Source organism: Carassius gibelio, chromosome A19, assembly GCF_023724105.1.
Source record: "Carassius gibelio isolate Cgi1373 ecotype wild population from Czech Republic chromosome A19, carGib1.2-hapl.c, whole genome shotgun sequence".
NCBI lineage: Eukaryota > Metazoa > Chordata > Actinopteri > Cypriniformes > Cyprinidae > Carassius > Carassius gibelio.
In genome coordinates, this window is record NC_068389.1 from 27622756 (window position 1) to 27641974 (window position 19219).

General features: G+C 37.3%; 1 long non-coding RNA gene across 3 annotated transcripts in view; it reads right to left on the reverse strand.

The window, feature by feature from the left end:
• LOC127935621 (uncharacterized) overlaps nucleotides 1-19219 on the reverse strand; it is a 61475-nt gene that overhangs the window by 24014 nt on the left and 18242 nt on the right. For all 3 annotated transcript variants that reach the window (XR_008148131.1, XR_008148133.1, XR_008148132.1), the window contains exon 5: nucleotides 2930-3104. This is a non-coding gene — a long non-coding RNA (uncharacterized LOC127935621). The remainder of the gene's footprint in view (nucleotides 1-2929; nucleotides 3105-19219) is intronic.

A 19219-nucleotide genomic window follows, 5' to 3' on the forward strand; every position in this document is an offset into this window, starting at 1 on the left:
TAATTTGAATATATGTTTAATATTTTTTATTAAATTGTATTTATTTATTTTTTAAATAAATATATATTTTTTTTAATTGTCAAATTAATTTAAAATAGCAATATGATAAGTAACAATAATATTTTTAAATGCATAAAAAAAAAACTTTAACAAACTTCTGCTACTTTATAATTCAACGATTGGTTTTCATCTTGCAGCTTTCACAACAGCTCTGAATGCTGGAGATCTGATCGGATGTACAACACGTTCCAGAAGTTCACACACACACACACACACACACACACACACACACACACACACACAAGTGCACTGGGCATCAGCTTCAGTGGAAAATGTAATGTCAGCAGGTGGGTTTGGTCACAGCGTGCTCTATATTATTGTTGTAGGCAGGGATTCTGGCGACACACACACACACACACACACACACACACACGAGCGTGCACGGTGACATCATGCATACACACACACACACACACGAAGGGTCTCCCACAGACCTAGCAGGTAAAAGCATAACAAAGTTAAAGTGTTACCTGCCTCTCCTCCTCAGGCGTGTCACGGTGCCAAACACACGGAGACGTTTCCATGCCAACACTGAGTACATCAGCATGTATGAGCACACGCTAACACCTGATGTATGAGACACGCACCGTCCAACACGCTTCATACATCTCCACAACTGCATGCTAACTACTATTTCTGCAGTGTGCACCACATCGTGGTCATTTATACAGAACTCAAACTGAAATCATAAGACAACAGTAAAACAAGAACATTTGTTGTTACTTGAAATAAAATATATATGAACCAAAATAAAGTAATAATGTTAAATCTTTTAACATTATATTAAATATAAAATATTAAGTGTTTAGTTTAAGAAACCTTAAAAAAAACCTAGTCAATAATAATAATACATACACACTTTTTTTAACTAATAAAATAAAAATCATAAAAAATATTTGTTGCTACCTGAAATAAATATTAACCAAAATAAAGTAACAAAATATTAAAAAGTAAAAATGTTAAATACTGTTAACATTATAATATTAAAATATGATAAAATACTAAAAGTTGTTGGTTTAAGTTGAAGTACTAAAATAACTTAAACTATATAAACAAAAACTAATCAATAAAAATAATATAAACTTTTTTATATAAGACTAAAAATAAATTACTTTTTACTTGAAATAAAAAAATATAATATTAAATGAAGTAAAAATGTTAAATCATTTTAACATTATAGTATTAGAACGTTATAAAATTGTAAGAGTTATTAGTTTAAGTTGAAGTAATAAAATACTTTTTTTTTCAATAAAATAAACAAAATCTAATAAATACAAATAATAATAATAATAATATAAACCTTTTTTAAAATAAAAACTAATCCAATAAAAACAAATGGATATAATAACTATTAAAGGGGTAAATTAAATTAAAGTGAAACTTAAAATATACAATTTAATCTAATATATATATATAAACGTTCTTAACATTGATACTTAAAAATAAAAATTCACATAAATGTGAATTTCCATATGTATGCATCAACCTGGATGAATTACAACATCTCATAATTATCAGTATCATTTTAAACTATTATAAGACATTTTGTTAGGCTTTGTGCTTTTGCCTTTTCTTTTTTATATATATATATATATATATATATATATATTACCATTTAGGCTTATTTTTTTAATTCAGGTTTAGGTTAGTTTTAATTATTATGCATTTAAACCTAGTCATTTTAAATAATATTTTTTATTCACATTTATTATCAGTTTTCAGCTTTGGATAAAAGCATGCACTAAATGCATGAATGTAAATATATTGGGCACTATGTAGTGCACTAGTATTGTGCATGTTCTCTTCTGCAGTTTTTAATGAAAGCTTTGTTCTAATTTCAGAAGATCAGAAATAATTCAGGTGACCCGTCCAGATCAGACACACACACACACACACACACACACACACGAGGGCAATAATGATGGACCAGATGGGGTTTTTGAGCGAGCGGTTTAGATGAGCTGCGGGTGGCTCATGAAGGACACACACACACACACACACACACACCAGGACTGGCGTTCACCGCTGACTCACTGAAGTACCAACAAACTGTCCTCTGGGTTCAAAGGAAACTGATTTTTATCAGCCAAGTGTTAAAATACAAGTTCTCAGTAAGTTTGTGTATGGAAATGTGTGTGTGTGTGTGTGTGTGTGTGTGTAGGTCAAAGGTTTCTGCATGTCCTGCTGTAGAGTAAATGTGCTGTTAAAACTGCTGTGCGCGACGCTGTTATTTGAGTGTTATTCACATACTGTTTTTATTCATTTTTTACAGTAGCTTCTCAGTTTTCATTTTTATTTGAAATTCTTAGTTATTATGTTGTGTGCTTTTGAAGTTTAATTACATTTTATTTTATTTTATTATGACCTAGGCTTATTTGTCCTTTAGTTTTTATTTTTATGTCAGTTTTAGATTTTATTTCCAGTTATTTAGTTTTTTACTCTAAATGTGCTTTTTTTCAGTTTTCATTTTCATTACTGTCTTATATATATATATATATATTTTTTTTTTAGGACAGTTTTCAATAATTTCCAGTTAGTTATTTTTTATTCTAATTTTGAATTAGCTTTATTAACTTTAATATTTTCAGTTTTCATTTGAAATTTTAGCCTAACTTTTAATAAATATTTGTGTGCGTACGTTTAGTACTGTTTAGGTTTATTTTTATATTTTTTCAACTTAACTGAGTTAATTAACTAAGGAAACTTTTCTAATTATTTAATTCAAGTTGAATCTATTTTATTATTATTATTATTATAGCTTAATTTAAATTAACATGTTCTTAATAGTTCTTGTTCTTGCTTTAAAAAATGTGACTTGTTGTCAACTTCATAGTGTTAGTTTGGGGGCGGGGCTATCTGAATGACTGACCAATAGCAGACGAGAGGCGTGTCCTGGAAACCTGTCCGGTTCAGCAGTGACCTTGCCGCTCTTGTACCTGTCCGAACATCAGAGGAGCGAGTGTGTCGTCTGCTCCGATGGGCAGCTGTCACTGTGAATCTCCTGGAGCTTCGTCCCAGCGCTCAGCATCATGGCTTCTCCACACCTGCAGGGCACAAATCAAACGCATGTTTGACTTCATGAGGAGGTCTTTATGGTCTCTCACCTCTCTCTCTCTCTGATGTCTGAAGCCCCAGGAGCAAAGCCTTTGCCCCCTGCTTAAAGGTCACCAACCCCAGAGAGAGAGACGGAGAGAGAGAGAGAGAGAGAGAGAGAGAGAGAGAGAGAGACACAGAGAGAGAGAGACACACAGAGAGAGAGAGAGAGAGACACTACAGCTCTGTCCAAATTAATGGATGGAGTGGATGGAGCTAGAGTAATAATGAAAAATCTGTAAATAGAAATATGCAAATAATTTAATTCAATAGCAAAAATAAAATTGTAATTAATAAAAAAAAAAAAAAAAAAAAAAAAAAAAGTTGATATTAAGGATTGGACTTAATTAAATACCAAAATATAAATCTAATACAAAAAATATATGAAAAGAAAATGAAAACTTAAAATTAAATAAAATGTATACATTGAATTAAAAATAAAAATCTTTAATTTAATATGTGTGTGTGTATATTATATATATATATATATATATATATATATATATATATAATTAGAAACATATGAATAGATTACATTTGATAAAGTAAAATAAAAATAAGAACCTATAAATAAAAATGTAAATGTATACATACATTCAATACTAAAATAACAAACAATTTTGTTTTCCTGGATTTGTAAAAAACTAAATGTAATATTAAATTAGTTCTAGACACCTCAAGCTCACTTCAGACAAGACAACATTCAGCAATTAATTAATAAGAAACTAATTACAAGCAATTGGACAAAAACATATATATTAATACATGTATACACACACACACACACACACACAGGATTGAGATCTGGTGACTGCGGATGTCGTCTGAGTAAAGTGACTCAAGAGACCGGTCTGAGATGATCTGAGCTTTGTGACGGTGCATTATCCTGCTGGACGTCTCCATCAGAAGATGAGTACACTGTGGTCATAAAGAGATGGACACGGTCAGAAACAATACTCAGGCTGGCTGGGGGCCCAAAGTCTGCCAATAATAATAATAATAATAATAAAATATCCCCCACACCATGACACCACCAGCAGCACTAGCTACTGTAGCCTTTCTATCATCTCTAACCAGTCTGCCCCTTCTCCTCTGACCTCTGACCTCTGACCTCTTCATCCACACGACTGCCGCTCACTGGATATTTCCTCTTTTTCAGATCATTCTCTGTAAACCCGAGAGATGGTTGTGCGTGGAAATCCCAGTAGATCAGCAGTTTCTGAAAGACTCAGACCAGCCCGTCTGTCACCAACAAACCCCAAAGTCTCTTAAATCCTCTTTCTTTCTCATTCTGACGCTCTCTCTAAACCTCAGCAGGTCTTCTTCACCACATCTAGATGTCTAATGCACTGAGATGCTGCCATGTGATTGGCTGATTAGCTATTTGTGTCACCAAGCAGTTGAACAGGTGCACATAAGAAAGTAGCCGATGACTGTATTAATATATATAATGCATTATAGCACCAATGTCATCATAACTTCTCCTTTAAAGAGCATGACATTAAAAACACACAGTAGACACCAAATGTAATGTTTTATCATCAACTTAAAAAAAGTGCATTGTTTTGCAATATAGAAGTTTGTAATCTCGTGTTGACAAACGAACTTGAGCCATATCTAGAGACCAGAAGATCAAAGACACAAGTGAAAATACCTAAAACTAGTAGCAAAGAAACGCTGAAGCCACAGCATCTCCTCTGGTTTTTTGAGTTATCAGCGATGCTGGATGTTTGTGTTACATGTGCGGTAAACACACACACACACACTCCCCCGAGCTGCTTTCACAGTAACTAACCACACACACCGGCAAACGCTCCTCAACATGCACACAGGACAGAGAGGATAATGCAGAGGAACTGGCCTGATGTCCTTCCCCGATACCTCGTTCACACCGAGACCTGATCGACATGACAAGCTGTCCCTCCTCACACACACACACACACTTAATACAGGTCAGAGTGTGTGTGTGTGTGTGTGCTCTCAGTGATCTGCTGCCGTGCTGCAATCTGGCTCTGATCTCTGAGCTAAACCCTTTGACACAGAGTTTTTAATTAAAACTACATTATGATTAACCAGGCAGAAGCATGCCCCCCCCCCATCCCAACCGGTCTCTCTCTCCCTCTCTCTCTCTCTCTCTCTCTCTCTCTCTCTCTCAGCAGGTCTGTGTGTGATGTGTAGATGTGATGACCCGAGCGTCTCGTTCACCTGATCATAATAGCAGTTCATTATATTTTGTTATTAGGACTGAACAAGATCCCTGATCTGAACCATTTGCGTTTGCTTTCTGCAAACTGAGGGACAAGATGCACATATACATATATAATACAACTCTATGGGGCCGTTTATACAGAACGCTCCTTTGCGTCAAAAAAAAAGGCGCAGTGCTCAGGAAAGGTTTTATAAAAGCGCAGCGCAGAATGCGTTACTCTGACATGTTGCTACTTGCAAAAAAAAACTTGCAATGATTGTCCCGCCTCCAGTGTCTTCTGATTGGTCCACTGTTTTGGAACTGACCTTGACGAGTGACACTGATTATAAAAGTTACAATTATTTTAACTTCACACAGCGCAACGCTCATAGGCAGAGAGTGAACCAAATCCAGAGTAAGGCAAAAAAATTTGTCATGCACTTCATAAACTCAGGCAAGAAGCGTAGGCTCGTAGCCTGTTTCCGTCTCTAAATTAAAAATAAAACGGGGTAATTGCAACTTTTTATCTCACAATTCGGACTTTGATTATATTTCACAATTCCCTCATTATTCTGATTTGGTTTCTTATGATGAAATAACTGGAACTGCTCCGATTCATTCAGACTCGTGGCTTTGATCATTCAATTCAAGCGATTCAGCCAAAAATAATAAGAAGATAGAAATAATAATACATTTTCAAATTTAGACATCACTTGCAATTGTTTAAAAAGCCCAGTGATGGGTGAAACTGAGCTTTTGGAAACTCTGAATCAGGCAGTTGTTCCCAAACTTTTTGCAGCATGCACCCCTTTCTAGAGTTTGACACCTGTCAAGCCCCCCCCCCAACACCTTACTCTGGTTAAACTTCACATTTTTAACTGCAATAACTAAATACAAATATTTACTGTAAATTAGAAAACAAAGAAATCTGTTATAAATGCAAAAGATTTCTACCTTGATTTCTTTAAAGTGCCTGTTTTTAACCAGGTCTCCATTTTGATTAATGTAGTAAGTGAAAAATAAATGTACAAATTATCAGTTATCGCCTAATATGAACAGGGTGGGGCTATTGTGACAAATGTGTTTGTAAAATGAAATTAAATCATGAGTAATTAATAGCTTGGAATGTGTAATTTTATTTCTTAATAAAACTTTCGCATGCGAAGTTTACCTCCGTTAAATACGTAAAAATAATAAAGAGTCAATCTTTTCCCCCGCCATTACAAACATTCTATCGCGCACCCCCGGTGGTCAGTCTGCGCACCACTAGGGGTGCGTGCACCCCAGTTTGGGAACCACTGAGTTAAACCATTGCAACGCAAAATGATTCACTGTTTTGAAAGGAATCAATCGAATCACGTTTTGCAATCATTTGATTCAGATCTGAACTTTGGAGCATGTTCGCTAATCATTCCATCCTAGCAACACACTAACAACCATCCAGAATACCTTAGCAACCACCTAAATCAGGTAGCATGCAGCTAGCATCATGTTCAGAAGATGTAACTGGAGTCAGTGTTGCATCATCATGTAAAGCAGCTTAGGAGTGCAATCCTCACGTCTGTCAGAGCTGCTAAAAGCCACATCAGCCGTGTGAAGTGGGGTCAGAGGTCAGCGGGTCATAGTTCACCAACACACTCTTTGTATGTCTAAAAAAAAACACTCCAAACACCCAGAGCTACATAAAGTACCAGGAAACTTATTTATAATGTATAAATAAGAAAGGAACAGATGCATTCACATATATTCATCCTTAAGTGATGAAGACAGGAAGTGATTTGTCATCATCCCGATCTGAATATTCAGGAGTCAGATGAGGTTGATTATTCTTCGATGTGCTGTGAAACATTTGCTGCGCTTGCTCGGAGCCGTATTAATGAAGTAACACTGTTTTAAAGACAGACCGCGTGATGCGTTTCGTCCTGAAAGAGAAAACAGATGCAGCACGTGGAGCTCGAGCTGGAGGTGTGAAGAAACACAGTCCTGGAGAAGAAGAGTGTTCTCGCTCTGTCTTACACTGCTCTGACAGCAGCGTGTGTGTGTGTGTGTGTGTGTGTGTGTGTGTGTGTGTGCTCTCGCTCAGGTACGTTTACCTCCACAAATCCATAGCTACATGTACGTTCACTGCTGTTTACTCTGGTATTTCAGATCATTCTGATAGAAACTGATCTATTTACACATGATTTTCCTGTGAATTAATCCAACCAACATTTGCAAGATTCATATGCACAAATATAGTCCAATGCATTGGCATGAGGAACACTACAAATATGTTCTTTCTTTCTTTTCATGTTGTTTTTAAAAGCTATTATTTAGCTTTGTTATTTTGTTTAGATTTTTTTATATATTTTTAATTTCAACTATTTATTTTATTTTCTATTAAAATTAAGACTTTTAATGTCTCTAAACATTAGAAAGTATTATGATCAATTATAAGAACTTTAAAAGCCTTTATTACATTTTGAATTAAAATAAATTAAATTGTTTTATTTATGTTTAATTATAATTTTATTTAGAATAAGAGATTTTTGTTATATTTGGTCTCTATTATTATTATTATAATTATTATAATAAATAAAGACTTTTAATAGTTCACAAACATTTCACCTTTAATTCAATTATTATAATGTTTAATTAAAATAATTTAAAAACATTTTAATGTTTATGTCAGAAGATATGCATTGGACATTTTTGTGTATAAAATCCACCAAACCTCATTCATAAAGATTCATAAGCAGCACTGAAATACTTGTGAACATAATATGTTCATTAATATTCATAAAATGCAAAGTCCTGGTGTTAAAATCATACTGGATGAGCCAAATGATGTAAAACAGCCAATCGAAGAAAAAAATATATATCTGATGTGATGAAAAATAGCAGAAAATCCATTAAATACTATAAGAATTATAGTAATAATTCTTAATTGTTAATAAATATTTAACTGTTGTTAAAAAACATTTCACTGTTTATTATAAAATTCGTGTCTTTTATTATTTTACTGTAACAGTTTTTTTCAAAAAGCAATCAGTAATTGAGGCTGTGCATTCCAGTGATTTATCACGGTAAAAAGAGCGAAGAACTAAAAACTTTTAAAACCTTAGTAAATGCCACAAGTGGCTTTATTCTGCACCAAACGTCTATCTGTGCTCGAAACAGAAATAAAACACGTCTGTCACTAACGCTGTGACAAATAAACACACAGATCTGTGAGTTTCTAGACTCTCGTGATTCAAAACCCTGATTCGTCCTCAATCTGTTGTGTGCAGGATCTTCGGTCGCACACAAACGCAGCGATACGAGACACAGGAGCGAGAGAACGAGAGAACGAGAGAACGAGAGAGAGCGAGCGGCCGCTGGGCTCGGCCAGGCATCATGCCATCAGCTCCAGCTTCACGTTGGCACGGCTCCTTCGCCCTTGCCCTTGCCCTGTCGATGCCAGCCGAAGGCACAGGGTGGCACCTTGGCCGAGATGCCCAATGGTCCAGCTAATCATATGCATCTCTGTAGGGCAGATCAGGACACCCTGAGAGAGGCCAGCAGATACTCCAAACACTCCAAATATCACACCGTTCGGAGGCGAAAGGAACATTAAAGCTCCTAAAGCTCAAGAAATTAGAAATAGAAATAGCACGAATGGTCTTCAACGAGCCCAAATGTTACACCTCTCCTCATCTCCTTGGACACTGGTGCTTGCATATAAGACTCAGCAGCCGTCTACATCCACTCACTATAACGAATCTACATCGCCTCCAGACGATGTCATCAGCGACGCCTCGTGGCACCATCACAGAGAGACTCAAAATCACTTTTCCAGAACATTCTCCTTCACCGTTCCCGGCTGGTGCAATGATCTTCCCACCCCGATTCTGGAATATGCTGAATCCCTGACCGTTTTTAAACGAATAGCTGAAAACTCATCTCTTTCTAAACTACTTGGCTTCTTAGTAAAAACATCGTAGCGACACGCAACCACCCAAAAAACTCGGAGAAGCACCCTAGTGTCATTGTAAAAACAGTTGAAGCTGCTAGAAGCCTCGTCAGCCGGTTGACAAGAGGTCAGAGGTCAGCAGCTCTACAGTCATGTGGTTAAAGGTCACGAACAGACACTTTCTTAGTTGTCTTGCATTTGAGCAAAGAAAACACATGTTTATGGAAGAGCTAAGTAAGTGTGTGTGCGTGTGTGTGTGTGTGTGTGTGTGTGTGTGTGTGTGTGTGTTACAGGTGGACATTCTGACGAAGCATCTGTTGTCTGTACAGATGAGTGACCCACAGCGGGATGGACACACCTTACACATTAGGTGTGTGTGTGTGTGTGTGTGTGTGTCGTGACCTTGTGTTTCTCAATGTCAAGTGCGTTCACCTTCACTGGTCTGAGGTCAGTGAGATCCGTCTGTCTGTCTGTGTGCTTTAACTGGGCTCTCTCTCTCGTATCGGTCTCGTCTGAGGAAAAGGAAACACTGGCTGTGAGCCATCCTCGTCCTGTCTGTCTGTCTGTCCCCGTCTCCGAGTGTAAACTCTGATCCCGTCTGATCGGTGTAACCTTTCCTCGAGCCGCCGCTGTCGGCAGTGATGCTGCGGTCCTGATGCTGTGACACGAAAGCTCTTCGAAGGCTCATTGTGATCACACTCACCTGTGTGTGTGAGACGCAGAGACGAGAAACAGTGAGATCAGATCTATTGTGGTGGTCTGTGGTGTTTTCACAGCTAAACACACATTTGGATGCACATGCTAAATACTGACGGGAATACATCCAGCTGTAAATCTGCTGCTGCTCTAGATAAAATGAAATAAAATAAATTAAATTCAATAATTTATTAAATGTATTTGAAAAAAAACAATTAAATAGTTACATAAAAAATAGAATTGAAATAAATTTTAATAAATAATATATTTAAATAATTTATTGGAAGAAATTTTAAATAAATGCAGAAAAATAAAAACCAAAATAAGTAATAATAATAATTATATTACACACACATATATATATATATATGTTAAATAGCTAAATACAAATCTTAATAATTTCTAAAAATATAATAAAAAATTACGTCTACGGTATTTTTGCTCTGTGTTTTGCATTAGTGAATTGTAGAGCTGTACAATTAATTATATTTTAATCTTGATCACAATTTCTTCTATCAATGAATTAACAGAATGAATAAATAAACAAATAAATAAACACTTTTACTGAAATAAAGTGAACTGAAATAAACATGAAATGAAAAAATAAATATAACAAATAAATATTTGCATCAATAAAATAAAAAATAATTAAGTTAACTGGCTGCAAAGAAACTGAATTAAATGCATGAAAACCCAATGAAGGAAATAAAAGTAAATAAAATAATTTTAATAAAATAAAAATAATAAACAAAAATAATACATTGAAATAATAAAAAGCAAATAAAATGCATAAAAATAAATAAATAAATTATAATGAAATAAAACTACATTTATTTTAATAATTCTTCTTTCTTTTATGCACTGTTTGCCACAAAACACCGCGCTTCAGCACAGCAAAAAACAACCAGAATAAATGAAAGCAGAAAGACTGTCTCCTGAAGCTCAGCTCCAGAAGTGAACAGCAAAGGTTCCTCAGCAGCTCGTGAGTGTGAGATGTGACAGGTCTCCGTGTGCTCATCTCAAACTAAAGAGCGTCCTAAACGTCCCCCTGAGGTCCCCGCCCCACCCTCCCCCAAAACATGAACTTGTGCCCCCTGCCCCAGACTTGACCCCTGTCTCTCTCTCTCTCTCTCTCACACACACACACACACACACACACACGCATGGCCTCTTCTCCTGTTCCATCCCACTGAAGTGAGAAAACAAGACATCGTATCTATTAACACATCCGTCTGAGAGAGAGTGTGTGTGTGTGTGTGTGTGTGTGGATGAAACACAGAGCAGAGAGGAGAAGAGCCGGATTGACCGGTGGATGGACGGATGTGATGGAGAGAGAGAGACGGTCGCCGCGGTAACAAGCAACATCTCTGTTCAAACATGTGGAGGTGAAAACCTTACACACACTCATATCACATATCGATCGCTCTGATTGATCCACACACACACACACACACACACACACACACACTGATCGATAGAGAGGAATCTGTCTGGGCATGCAGACCAGAACAAAGGAAGAGTGTGTGTGTGTGTGTGTGCGTGCGTGCGTGCGTGTGTGTGTGTGTGTGTGTGTGTGTGAGAGAGAGAGGGAGAGAGAGAGAGAACCCATCCAGTGATGCTGTAGTGATTGTGAATATTGTTGTATTTGTGTCTGGTGTGCAGGAAATAATTGGGCAGATTTCGGGCAGCGTCTAACGCTGGATGTGTTTCTGTAACGAGTTGAACTCGTTATCACAGCGAACATTAATTACTGTGCTCTTACAGCATCTGAACGCTGCGTGTGACTGTCTGTGCCCACACACACACACACACACACACACACACACGATGTGCTTTTTGCAGCACACAATTACACAAACATGGGGAAATTGAACAGGAATCAATTGAAAAGGGTTGAAAAAATGCCTTTGAAAGACAAATATTTTGAATTGGAGATATTTGTCCAAGTAAATGATTTATGACATAAATAATATTTATAAATGATATTTACTCATATAACAAGTACATTTGTAAAAGGCAAGTAGAAAAACATCTATTGGAGCTCGGAGTAATAGTTACAAATGCAAACATTGTGGACAAAACCTGTAGAAGACGTGAATAATGTGGGATTCGTCTTCCCTATGGTGCTTTGTCAGTATTTCTGGACATTCACCATTCAAAGTAGGAATAAAGAGGCTTTCTCTCAACATTAAAAATAAAATGCATCATTCCTCCAGTGCTTGCAAACGACACAAGTTTGATTCTCAGAAAATGCATGAACTGTTCAAAGTAAAATCTGCAATGAAAGCCACTTTGCATTAAAACAGAATCCAAATGCTTCATGTTACAATTAACTAAAATGCTGTAATCTCCTCAAAATGACCCAGTTACTAAAATACCGCCGATAATTATGCATCAAGATGAATTCATGCACAGATTGCAAAGATCATCTTCAAACACTGAAAAGCTTGAGATATCACAGACGTAGTTGCACGTTCTGTAAGTCAGTGTGAGTTTTCTGCAGAGGAGGCTTGATTTCTCAATAGAAAGTTAATTAATAAGAGTAACGAGGCTGTCTAAACATGTCTCCGGCTCTCTGGTGTTGAGCACAGAACTCATGACACTTTTAGAGATCCATTTCCATGATGCATATATGCATACACAGACTTCCCCCTTTGAGAATTCATTACCATGCACACACACACACACACACACACACTCGTTACCCGGAATATCACACACGACATTTACAGGTGTTAAGAGATACATATTAAAAATACAGTGCGAAATTCCTCTGATGAAAGAGTGTCTTCCAACTCGCCCGCTCTGAACGACAGGGAGAGAGAGAGAGAGAGAGAGAGAGAGAATTCTCTGCGCGAGTCGTCTGGATTTTTGGCCGTGTTTGTTAAAGCGAGTCGAGTCTTAAGAGAAAGTGCTAAAATATACAGTGAGAGAAAGTGAGAGGAGTGATCCGGGGGGTGGGGGTGTGGGGTGGAGAGAGAGAGAGAGAGAGAGAGAGAGAGAAACAAACATGAGATTGGGCTTTGAGGACCAGCTGAGCGACGTCCAGAGAACGTTTGCACAACCTCTGCAGAACAAAACAACTCAAGCGCAGTGGGCTTTAAATACTGAATACTGGCCTTCAGAGTGAATTAATTCTGATCCGTTTGGGTCTGATTAATGACAAAATATTTACTTTATTTTATACGGTGATGATAAATGATAAAATAAATAAATAAAAAACTGTAAAAATGCATTTATTTCATAAAATATTTAATAAAAATATAAGTATTTTATATATTTCATATTAGATTTAAAATATTATATATGAAATATAATTTGAGTCTTTAGTAATTGCAAATAACTTAAAATAGTAAAATAAACAAACAAAAGCGCTTTGAGTGCTTAGAAAGAGCGCTATATTATTATTATTATTAAAAGCAAACTATCCATCATAACTTGGGTCTGTAGTCAGTGTAAATAAATAAAAATAAACACATTCAAGGTCATTTAATATGTGCTTGTTTATTGGCTAAATATATGTATGAGTAAAATAAATAAATAGTTTCTATTATAGACTGGGTCTTTAGCAATTTTAGATAACTTTTTTACAACAACATAAAATATATAAATAATAATAATAATAATAAATGTATTTATTGTTTTGGGTCTGTAGTGAGTGTAAATAACGTAACATAAATCAATGAGATTCTCTACATTCACTTATATTGTATTTTTTTTAAGAAAAAATAAAATAATTAAAAATTAAATGTGCCAGATATAGCAGTATTCGCTAGCGGTTTCTATTTTTAACCATGTCTGTTAACTATTTATATTTGTATTTCTCCTAAAGAATTTTAACAGATCATTTCCATTACGTTTCCTTAGACAAACTTACGGGCCAAACATCTTCACAGTATTTGAGTTTCGTTCCCATGCAGAACCCTCATTCACCATGAAAACCACCTCATCAATGCTGACAGAACTAAAGCAAAAGCAATCAATTACTCCGCAGTCCTCTTAAAACCCCATCAAACCGCCATGTTCCCCTCCACCTCCTCAATCAGGCCTTCATTAATTTTCCACCTCCAGTCTTTTCTGCTCGGCCCGCTTCTCCTTCAGCGAACTAATGGAGCAGAAAAGCAAACAGAAAGCACAACAAACGCTGAATAGAAAGAGCCACCGCTGGGCCGCTCTCAACACATTCTCTGAGGATCCGCGCCTCGCTTTAACCTTCACCAAGCCTCTCTTGTGCTCGGCCATCCCCCTCATGGTAACTACAGGGGCCCAGAGGCTATGCTAATTAATGGCCCCGCTCTCGGGCCCCTGGACCAGTCCAAGATCCAGTGTAATGAATGGATTAAGTGGCTGTATTAAGACCTATTTAACCTCCAGCACTTGTCCAGCTTCTATACGGATTACAGAGCTCTTTAAAGCGAGTGGCGGTCTCAATTAAGACACATAAAGGCTAACATGCAGAAAGCGTTGTTGGGGGGTGGATAGCATCTGCCCAAAACACAGAGAGAGAGCGAGAGAGATGCAATGCAGCCTGCGGCGATGACATCAGCAAACAAGGGTCAGAAACAACCTGCATGCATTTGCATGTGAATGCATGAATGCATAATGATCATCATGACTAACCTCATCTCTACTAGTTAAGTCAAGCCAGTCAGTCACTTTATTGCCATTGCACAACTCAGTCGAACGTTTTACAGTAAGGTCTCATTTGCATGCAACTAACAATGAGCAATATCGCAGCATTTATTAACCTTTGTTCATGTTAGTTAATAACCTTCATGTTAGTTCACAGATGCAACTTTCAATAAAAAAAAAAAAATGCATTGAAAAATGTTGAAATGCAATTTACATTAACCTAACTAGACAAGCTGTAGAAATACTTTTCGTTGTTAGTTCACAGTAACAATTAAGTAACAATCTAATTGACTAACATAGTTCTAATACTAGTAATAAAACTAGTACTTATGAGAAAAGATGATATTTTCAAAGATTTTTACACTTACTGTTATTGTACAAATACAACAAGGTTAGTTAAAACTGCAATTGAGCTTCAATAGTAGTTAGTACTGAAACTAGCACTAATGACAAATGCAGTCTGTGATCATCCATAACTTGATTTATTCTAGTGCACATATGCATATTGTCATTGTACAAATAAGATTAGGTAATACTATGAAACATGAGATTAGCTCTAATACAAGCTCCAGTAGTTAGTTTTACTACTAGTACAAATGAGAGAAAAACGATCTCAGGTCTTTATACATAGTGTGATTCAATACTAGTCAATTCTCATACTAGTACAAAAAAAACAAAAAAAACAAAAAAACTTTTGTATCTATATACATAATTTGATCTTCATTAGTCAAGTCATAAGCACATTATCATTGTACGAACACAACTAAATTAGTTATAATAACAAGATAAAAGTTCTAGTTTTCTCTAATACTGGTATTGATGAAGAGAATCTATGATCTTTATATGTACTGTAATTTGATTTTTACAAGTCAACTTAAGGCAGATGAATATTGTCATTGCACAAATTGAACAAGATTAGTTAAACAATGAGATTAGTTCTAATATGAGCTCAACTACTAGTCAGCTGTAATGCTAATGCTAATGCTAATGAGAAACACAATATTACACAACACTAATATTTAAGATGCCTATTCTCATACAGATACAACAAGATAAGTTACAAAGTTACTGGGAACTTTAGTAGTCAATTCAAAACAGATGCATTTTGTCACTTTACATATATAATATAAATAGTTGAAACATAGTAGTTCTAATACGAACTCCAATACTAGTAAATGCTGATACTAGTTTTGAGAGCTACTAAAGCAAATAGTCATTGTGTTTGTGGTTAATGTCTTTAGTTGTGTTCTGATTGAAGTTGAAAATGATCAAACAATCTTTCAATAAAGCTTTAAAATGACAGTGTTTCACAGACATCCATATGCATGTTTTACACACACACACACACGCACACACACACACAGAGAAATCTATTTTCTAAGTTGATCTCTCGAGATGCTGCAAAGCGCAAGGAAGGTGTCATGCCAGATCCCCTGCCGAACAATACTTCCATTGTTCACTTCGGTAAAGCAAGCTGTCACTGAGGCACGCTTCCCTCTTGTCTCTTTCTGTCGCCCACAATTCGTTTGTTGGTGAGGCGATGTGGGTACAATGTGGCCCCAGTGGGGGGCCAGAAACGTCAGGCGTGGCGGCACCCTAAATTTAGAAATTTCTTTAAAGACAGTGATGGGCTTTTTTTTTAACTCTGCGAGCAGGTCGTCGCGCATCGCGGTAACAACCCTCACCAATTCACACGCAATTAATGATGACCACTGACCGGTAACGTCGGCGTTCGAGGACGTTCCTCTGCGCCTCTAAATGAGATTATATTAAGCACTTATTATAATTCTCTCTCTTTTCTCTGTTCGTTTAACAATAGGTCTGTTTCACACGTAGAGGAGAGGGCTGGAAAGTGTTAATGAGCCCCGTGGATCTCAGGACGAGATTCTCGTGCACACACACAAACGCTAATCCCTATCATTACGCGAAAACCTTTTCGTCTTTACCGAGAGACCTCAAAGAGAGTGGCACTGGCCACAAACACACTTAACCCATATTTTCAGTGTTCAGAAAAACAAGCGGCATGTGTGAAGTAAACAGAGAAGTCACGTTAAAAACAAGCGTATCAGTCGACGAAGAGTGGCTACAGTCGCGACCGGGAAGCACTGCGATAGGTAAACACTCAAAGAAGACTCTGAATCTGTCACACTTCAGCTTTTGTGCATGAAATTCTGTCGCACAGTGAATGAAAGTGAGCAAGTAGCCTTTTTATTGCTAATGGATTTCTCTGATGCCAAGATAAATTCTGACACCTCGAGTCGCAAAAATACCTCCCTCCCCCATCAAAAGGTATTACCATACAGCAGAATTGAGATTAAAATCTTTGAATATATTATATATAACTATACATAATTGTAATTAAATAAAAATAGTACCAGATTTATATTTTATATAAAATTATTACTCATTTGAAACAACACAATTTACAATAAGAAAAATGCATGCTTTAGAAGTACTTCATGGAAGTTAACTAATGTTAACAGATGATATACATGTGTGTGTGTGTGTGTGTGTGTGTGTGTGTGTGTGTGTGTACCCCGTTTATTGCTAATGGATTTCTGTTATGCTGAAATGATTTCTGTCAAATCAAGTCGCAAAAATACCGCTCCCATCATAAAGCATTACCACATGGTGCACAAAACCCTAAAAAGCAGCTTTAAAGTCTCTACAGCGGTTGAGTTAATTAAGCCAACACTGAGCTGGAGCTATGATTCCTGTCAGAAACCACCGAATGCAAACCTCCCCACTGGCCGAGTCTAAAACCGAACACCATGAGACCCATCAGACTCCATTAGGCTCTAGCACGCTAGCATTTTAGCACTAGCCCACGGGCCTGTGGGAGGGAGGGGCTTGTGCGAATGATTGACAGCTGACAGTAGGGAAAGTGAGTTGCAGCAAGAGGCTCACGCTTGAGAAGAGGTTAACCGCAGATGGGAGGTGACATGGAGACACACGCCGCAAGATTTACGTTCCTCTCTTCATTACACACTCCAGTGATACTGTCACTCATGCTAGCAATCAAAAGAAGAAAGGACGGCAGGGAAGAGGCCACATTCGGTACGGGATGCCGAACCACGTACTGGTGTGGGGTGATGCACTCGCTGTCAGTGCATCGATTCAAGAGTATTGCAGGTAAAGCAGATCAATGGCAACGCATTATAAACGATAGATGGATGGGAGAATGGATGGAAGATACAATAGATGGATGGTGGGACGTTGAACGGATGGATGGATGGACAGAACGATACATGGATGGACAGACGGATGGATGGATGATGGATGGAACAGTAGATGGTTGGACGGAACAATTATATATATATATATATATATATATATATATATAGATGATGAATGGATGGTGGGACATTGGACCGATGGATGGATGGACAGAATGAAAGATGGATGGACAGACGGATGGATGGATGGATGATGGATGGACTGATGGATGGACGAACGGATGGCCGGATGATGGGACATTGGATGGATGGACAGAAGAATATATATAGATGATGGATGGATGGTGGGACATTGGGATACTGAACCGATGGGTGGAGGAACAGAAGATAGATGTATGGATGAACGGATGGATGGATGGATGGATGGACGAATGGATGGATGGACAGATGGATGGATGGGGGGGGTCGTTGGACTGTTGGACAGAACGATAGATGGATGGACGGATGGATAGATGGAACAATAGATGCTGGGACGTTGGATGGATAGACGGATGGATGGATGGATGGATGGATGGACAGAACAATAGATTGATGGACGGATGATGGGACGTTGGACAGATGGACAGAACGATAGATGGATGGACAGACGCAATGATATATGGATGGAGGGAGAGTGGAAGGATGGATGGACAGAATGATAGATGGATGGATAGAACAATAGATGGATGGACGGCTGGAACAATATATGGATGGATGGAGGGACGTTGGAAGGATGGATGGACAGAATGATAGATGGATGGGCAGAACAATAGATGGATGGATAGAACAATAGAAGGATGGACGGATGGAACAATATATGGATAATTGGACGGACGCTGGAAGGATGGATGGACAGAATGATAGATGGATGGATAGAACAATAGATGGATGGATGGATGGATGGAACAATATATGGATGGAGGGACGCTGGAAGGATGGATGGACAGAATGATAGATGGATAGATAGAACAATATATGGATGGACAGAATGATAGATGGATGGATGGATGCACAGACAGATTGACAGATGGATGGATGGACAGAATGATAGATGGATGATGGAACAATAGATGGAAGGTTGATTGAACGATAGATGGACGGATTGATGGGTGGATGGATGGATGGATGAATGAACGAATGAATAAATGATGGATGGATGAATGCATAACTGAATGATAGATAAATGGATGGATGAACTGATGGATATTTGAACAATGGATGGATGGATGGATGATGGGACGTTGGATGGATGGATGGAATGATAGATGAATGAACCAGTAGATGGATGGATGTATGGATGATGGAACGATAGATGGATGGACAGAACAATAAATGGATATTGAATGACTGCATAATTGAATAATAGTTAGATGGATGGATGAACTGATGGATGTTTAAACAATG